Below are 7,365 nucleotides of genomic sequence, written 5' to 3'. Positions count from 1 at the left end.
TCGGGGCCGCTCACAACAATAATAAAATAGTCTGACAATGTAAACAAATCTAATATTTAAAAAGCATCTAAAAACCCATCATTTAAAAACCATGCAACACACGCATACCATACATAAAGCTATAAAAGCCTGGGGGAGATGTCTAAATTCCCCCATGCCTGGCCATATAGGTGGGTCTTAAGTAATTTGCGAAAGACAAGGAGGGTGGGGGCAGTTCTGATCTCTGGGGGGAGTTGATTCCAAAGGGTCGGGGCCACCACAGAGAAGGCCCTTCTTGATCATGGCAAAAATATTTGTTAACACAAATTCAGGCTGGAGGTATTACTGGCTAATGAGCGGAGATAAGTAACCTCAGACTGCAAACCAATAATCATTAATCTCAGTCCTTGGAATGATTTCTGGCAGTCTGACCAAAAGTTACAGTTCAATGAAACTCAACAGCAAATAAAACTGGCATGAATAAAATGTCAGTGAAAGCAGAAAATTATCTCAGCTTCGATTCACCAACCACCATGGTGATAAACATTGTTCACCACTCCCCATTTTCCCCAAACGTAACTGGGGGTGCTACAGTCTCTGGTGGTTCCTCAGTCCCTAACTCCCCTTCACTCTTATTCTCGGACTCAGAAGAACACTGGCCTGTGATGCCAGTACTCATCCATCTCTTATCCTCAAAATCCATGACCAGAGCTGAGCGAGACATAGACCACTCCCAACAGAAGACCTCCGGCTTTTCATCCTCGTTTATTTCCTTTAGGTGTCAAATTTGGAGACTGCCCATCTCCCTCGCTGAGCTGCTCTTCATCCTGAGTTCAAGTTGCAGAAATAGTCTGGTTCTCCTTTGCTGTCTCTGTTCCATGGCTAAGGGCTGGGAGTCAGCTGATGTCATCTCCTATCCAGACTCTAAGCAGGTCTATAAAACACATCAGAAGGAATTGGAGGTGTACAGTAGTCCCTCGCTATATCGCGCTTCACCTACCGCGGCTTCACTTCATCGCGGGTTTTCAAGAAATATTTCTTAGGATATATGAGAGAGAGAGAGATTACATATACGTATGAGAAAGAAAGAGAATGTTGTTGCTTTATTGTTTTTTATTATTTTTATTATTTTTAAGTTATATTATATATGTACTACTGTACTGTGATATGTATTTTGTAAGAGTGTGGGTAGGGTTTATAAACACTTAAAACAATGAAAACTTACCAAACAATTACAATATAAATACTTAAATAAGTACTATCAGTCGATAAATTCCACATCGCGGATTTCACCTATCGCGGCCGGGTCTGGAACGTAACACCAGCGATAGGTGAGGGACTACTGTATACCAGGGAGAGTGGAAGGGAATCCAATTAAAGAAAGAACGCACAAGCATATTGTCTCCAGAATTGTGTTTCTGGACTTTTATTGAGTACAGGTAGTCCTAAATGTATTCATTTAAGAACCACTTGAAGTTATAACCACACTGAAAAGAAGTGACTACAGCTGATCCTCCGTCTTATGAACAGAATTGGAAGGGACCTTGTAGGTCATCTAGTCCAACCCCCAATGAAGCAGGAGACCCTTCATCATTTCAGACAAATGGCAGTCCATTCTCTTCTTCCAGGGATGAAGCTCCCAAAACTTCTGTTCCATTAGTTGATTGTTGATTCCTCCTTATTCCCAAATTGGATTTATCCTTGATCAGTTTACATCCATTATTCCTTTTCTGGCCTTCGGGTACTTTGGAAAATCGATTAGTCTCTTTCACTCTGTGGCAGCCCCTCAAGTATTGGAGCATTGCTATCATGTCTCCCCTGGTTCTTCTTTTCATCAAACTACCCATGCCCAGTTCCTGCAACCATTCTTCATATGTTTTAGCCTCTAGTCCCCTAATCCTCTTAGTTGCTCCTTCTCTGCACCATTGTAGAATCCTCACAGATCAACATTCAGCCTTCCCAACAAAACCTTCTAAGGAGCTTCGCACGCACTTTTTAGATCATGAACCCTAACAGCACGCAAACCTGGAGAGTAAATGCAACCCCGAAACCAGCTAAAAGCACAACAGAGAGTTAGCGAAAGGCACAGTGGGAGGGAACGTAGTTGGGATAGTAAATTTATAGAATAGAATAGAATAGAATTTTTTATTGGCCAAGTGTGATTGGACACACAAGGAATTTGTCTTGGTGCATATGCTCTCAACGTACATAAAATAAAATATACATTTGTCAAGAATCATGTGATACAACACTTAATGATTGTCATAGGGGTCAAATAAGCACTATTTATTGAATACTTAATAGTTTTTTTTTATTATCCTTCCTTCTCTGGTACCTTAGTATGATCCTTAATTGCTTTTAAAATAGGAAATAATTAAATAGTATGTTTTTACCCATAGACACTTTTTAAATCATCTTCATCTGAACCTTTATAGCAATTCAAGAAAATTGAGCTACTTGCCTAATCTGTTATCATACTGAACCTTGTGGGTTCAGTACAAAACCTTAAAATGTTACTGTGCTCCTCAACGAATAAAGCTGTCTATCATTTGTCCTTTTGGGGGCTATTCATATAATGGGACTTAATCCACTTTAAAAGAGTCCAAGCACCTATTTGAAAACTTATCTTGGTCAGTAAGCCACTCCCACCCAGTCAAATGAACTTTCAGCCACCCGGTCACATAATTGTCAAGCCACTCCCATGTGTCACCTTGCTGGCAAGCCACTCCTACATGGTCACATGCCCCTCAAGCCACACCCACACAATAAGCCACGCCCACAGTGTGTCCGTAAAACTTTTGGCAGCCCATCACTGGAAAGGCACAATGTGGAGCTGCGAGGGGGCTTGGCTTGGCTTGGCTTGGCTTGGCTTGGCTTGGCTTGGCTTGGCTTGGCTTGGCTTGGCTTGGCTTGGATTAGAAACATAGAAACATAGAAGATTGACGGCAGAAAAAGACCTCCTGGTCCATCTAGTCTGCCCTTATACTATTTCCTGTATTTTATCTTAGGATGGATCTATGTTTCTCCCAGGCATATTTAAATTCAGAGACTGTGGATTTACCAACCACATCTGATGGAAGTTTGTTCCAAGCATCTACTACTCTTTCAATCAAATAATATTTTCTCATGTTGCTTCTGATCTTTCCCCCAACTAACCTCAGATTGTGCCCCCTTGTTCTTGGGTTCACTTTACTATTAAAAACACTTCCCTCCTGAACCTTATTTAACCCTTTATCATATTGAAATGTTTCGATCATGTCCCCCCTTTTCCTTCTGTCCCCCAGACTATACAGATTGAGTTCATTAAGTCTTTCCTGATACGTTTTATGCTTAAGACCTTCTACCATTTTTGTAGCCCGTCTTTGGACCCGTTCAATTTGATCCATCTCTTTTTGTAGGTGAGGTCTTTTTTATTTATTTATTTATTTATTCTTTGTCCAATATACAATACATATGAAAGGGAATAGACATTAAGTGATATATAAAAGATAGGAAGTGAAGAGGAAGAGAAGTAGGTGGGAAAGAATATATATGATAAAATGGAAAGGAAAGACAATTGGACAGGGGACGAAAGGCACATCAGTGCACTTATGTACGCCCCTTACTGGCCTCTTAGGAACCTGGAGAGGTCAATCGAGAAGAGTCTGAGGGAGAAATGTTGGGGGTTGGGGGTTGACACTATTGAGTCAGGTAATGAGTTCCACGCTTTGACGACTCGATTGTTAAAGTCATAGTTTTTACAGTCAAGTTTGGAGCGATTAACATTGAGTTTGAAGCTGTTGCATGCTCTTGTGTTGTTGCGGTTGAAGCTGAAGTAGTCGGTGACCGGAAGGACATTACAGCGAATGATTTGGTGGGCAATACTTAAATCTTGTTTTAGGCGCCGCAGTTCTGAGCTTTCAAGATCCAGGATAGTTAGTCTGTTTTCGTAGGGTATTCTGTTTCGGGTGGAGGAGTGGAGGGCTCTTCTGGTGAAGTATCTTTGGACGTTTTCGAGGTCTCGGTTGGGTTGGGTTGGGCTCAGCTCGGCTCAAGGCTAGCTTTCCTCCCCAAATCTCTCCTTCTTGCCAACTACATGACTTCCCAGAACCACCTGCTGCTGGCAGAGTAACGCTCCCCAACCTCTCTTGCTAGCGCCAGGTTTCTTAGAAAGCCCCGCCTTCTCCGCCCAGCTGGAGAAAAGAGTCGATCGGGCGACTGGCAACCAGGCGCGCCCAAGTTTGCGCGCGGCGCGCTCAACAGCCGCTTCGCCCCTCGGGCTGGCAAGGCGAGGGAAACCGCGGGTTCAGTGGAGGGGGACGTGCCTGCTTTTTTTTTTTGCCAAGGACAAATCTGCGCATGTTTCCATGGGGGAGGGAGGGAGGCTTCCTCTACCTCCCCTTACTCCACCCTAAACGCCAAGAGGTTGCTCCATCTCCAACCTCTCCAAGCGCTTCTTCGCGCAGCGCCAGGCGTCGGAGGTCGGGCTGGAGCAGCATCGGGCGCGGAGTCCCCTTCAAGCCACGCCGCCTCTCCCGGGTGGGGAAGGGGATCGGGGCTTGGTGCCCATCAGGCGCGACGCCGGAGCCCCGGAGAAGCAGCGGGTGCACCATTGGACCGGTAGTCTCTAAAGGCGGCGCTCTCCGTGGTGCTGAATCGCGCCTCCATCGTCGGCGCCCGCGGTTGCGCGCTCCCCTAAGACTCAGCCGTCCCCACTCAATCCGTTCTTCTCTGGGTCGAACCCAGCCTTTGCACTGCCCGGATTTCCAGGATCTCCAGTTGAGCGCTTCCCCCCCCCCTCCCGAGAAGACCCCCGTCTCCCCAAGTTCCGTGGGAATGATGGCTGCGTTGACAAAGGTTGCCTTCGCCTCGACCTTGCTGGCGGCGCTTTGGGGTAGGTGCGGGGATAGGGACGCCTCCTTCCCGAACAATGGGAGCCCTGCTGGAAAGACGGGGCGCGGTGGGGAGGGGGCCAGGGGGGAGGGCTGGATTGGGCAGGGCAAGGCAGGAGCCTGCAAGGGAGGAGTGACGGTTGGGAGGCCACTGATCGGTTGCCTTTCTGTCGCTCCTCGGGGACCAGAGAGGCTGCTATGGTGAGATTTACGCGGCTTGTAATTAAAAGCAGCCTGTTGCTTTTTGGCGTTTTGTTTTCTCAGTTGGAAATCGGACAGGCAACTCCGGGCCGGGGTATAGCGGTTGGCTTTGGCAGGTGAAGGCGGTAATGGGAGAAGAAGCAAGGCAGGAAACCAGAAAGGGGGGTGTGGGCTGCGAAGAGTTTCAGGATTTTTCTTAGGCAGCTACTCCGCCTCCTTTTGAGTTTTAATCCTTCTCCTTAAACCTCTTTGGTGTGTCCTTCCTCCCGCAATTTAGCTTTTTTGTGTTCAAAATCCCTCCCCCACCCCGTACAAAAATGTTTCTTTTTTCTAATCCTGGAGGACTTCTTCTCACGCAGCTTTATCCAAAAGTATTTGGTTTGGCTTCTGTTTGTTGTTGGCTTGCTAGCTCACACAGTGACCAAATGTTACATCTGGTAGTGCTAAACTCCACAGAGGATTCTCGAATGTTACATCTGGTAGGGCTAAACTCCACAGAGGATATCTCGTCTGTAAAGAAATCGAACCCAACACCCACTCACCCACCTCCAAACCCCACCTTATTGAGTATAAAGGCAAGGTTAAAAATCAAATAAATAAATAAATGTCCCTAGCACCTGCCCATCTTTTTCCTTCCCCGAAACTCTTTGCTTCCCCTTCTGGCTCAACCCCTCCACCTTTTGTGGCAACAGAAATGGAAAAGTCCATTTGTCTCCTGTTTTAAATCTCAACAGTTTCACCCAGGTTTCCTGAGGATAGAAAAGAGATAGATTAACAGCCCCTGCTCTTTGGTTCTCCTCCTCATCTCCCCCTCCTTCTTGCCTCTCTCCAGCCCATCTATTTTCCCTTGCTTTTCAAGCAGCAGCAGTTGGCGGTAATATATATAGAATGTTATTGCAGGTGGAAGAGGAAATAACAAAAGGTTTGACAAGATGCTGGCAAAATGATTTACAAATACAGTGGAACCCCGACATAAGAGCTGCTCTACTTAAGAGCAACTCGAGATAAGAGCTGGGAGGGGAGAGATATTTTTGTTCTACTTACAAGCCCAAATTCGAGATACAAGCGCCAAGGAGCTGTCTCCTGAAGCCAAACGCTAACTTCCGCGTTCGGCTTCAGGAGACAGCTGCGAAGCAGCGCGCGTGTTTTAAAAGGTTGCAGCCAGCCTGGGGGGCTCGGGGGGGGTGCTTGCAGCTTTCTTTCTTGCTCTTTTTCTTTCTCTCTTTTACCTTCCCTTCCTCTATTTCTTCTTTTCTTTCTCCTTCCCACCTTCTTCCCTCCCTCCCTCCCTTCACTCATTCCTCTCTTACTCTCCCCTTTCATAAGTTTCCTTGCTTCCTTCCTCTGTTCCTGTCCCTTCCCTCTTTCCTTCCTTCCTTCCCACCCTCCGTCCATTCATTCACCCATTCCTCTCTTGATCGCTTAAAGCCGGTCCCTGGTGCAAAAAGGGTTGGGGACCTCTGTCCTACAGGATTGGGTGGCAGAGAAGTTGAACATATGTAAATTTAAAAGTTTAAGAAAGTTTACAAGTTAAGTGAAAGAAACTTCATTATTCATTTATATGTACATGTACATTTCTTCATTAAAAACATGTCTTTCTGCATAATTTAGACTAACTTTGTGAGTTTTTTGAGGGCTGGAACCAATTAAAATTATTTACATTAATTCCTATGGGGAAAAGTCGTTCGAGATAAGAGCTGCTCGACTTAAGAGCCCAGGTCCGGAACGAATTAAACTCGTATCTCGAGGTACCACTGTAGATGAAAGTGAAATGAAAGAAATAGTAGAAAATATATATAAGATCAAAAATACGAGAGTTAAAGAGATGAGAAGGAAAATTTTACATAAATGGTACTATACACCAGCACAACTTGCACACTTCCAGGGGAAAGAGAAGGGTAATTGTTGGCATGGTTGTCAAAAAAAGGGAATCTTTATGCATATGTTCTGGGAGTGTGCAGAAATTCAGACATTCTGGAATGAAGTACAGAATGAAATTAACAAAATGTTAAATATTAACTGGACAATTACAAAAGAAATAGCGATTTTAATGAAACAAAGAAAACTAGGAGAATTCAAGGAAATAAAATCTGCAGCATTGGAAAGTGCTCAAGCGGTGGTGGTATTGGGTTGGAAAGATTCCACAAAATGGACATTGCAAAATTGGTACTGGTACATGGTGGACCACATACACTTTGAAATTATGGAAAAAAGATTAAATAATTTTGACGAATTGGAGAAGCTGATGGTACGATGGAATAAGGTGAAAGATTATATGTTGAGTAGAATCTGTGATGTAAATGTGAAAAATAAA

Source organism: Erythrolamprus reginae, chromosome 7 (assembly GCF_031021105.1).
Source record: "Erythrolamprus reginae isolate rEryReg1 chromosome 7, rEryReg1.hap1, whole genome shotgun sequence".
Lineage (NCBI taxonomy): Eukaryota > Metazoa > Chordata > Lepidosauria > Squamata > Dipsadidae > Erythrolamprus > Erythrolamprus reginae.
Note: the sequence above shows the minus strand (reverse complement) of the source record.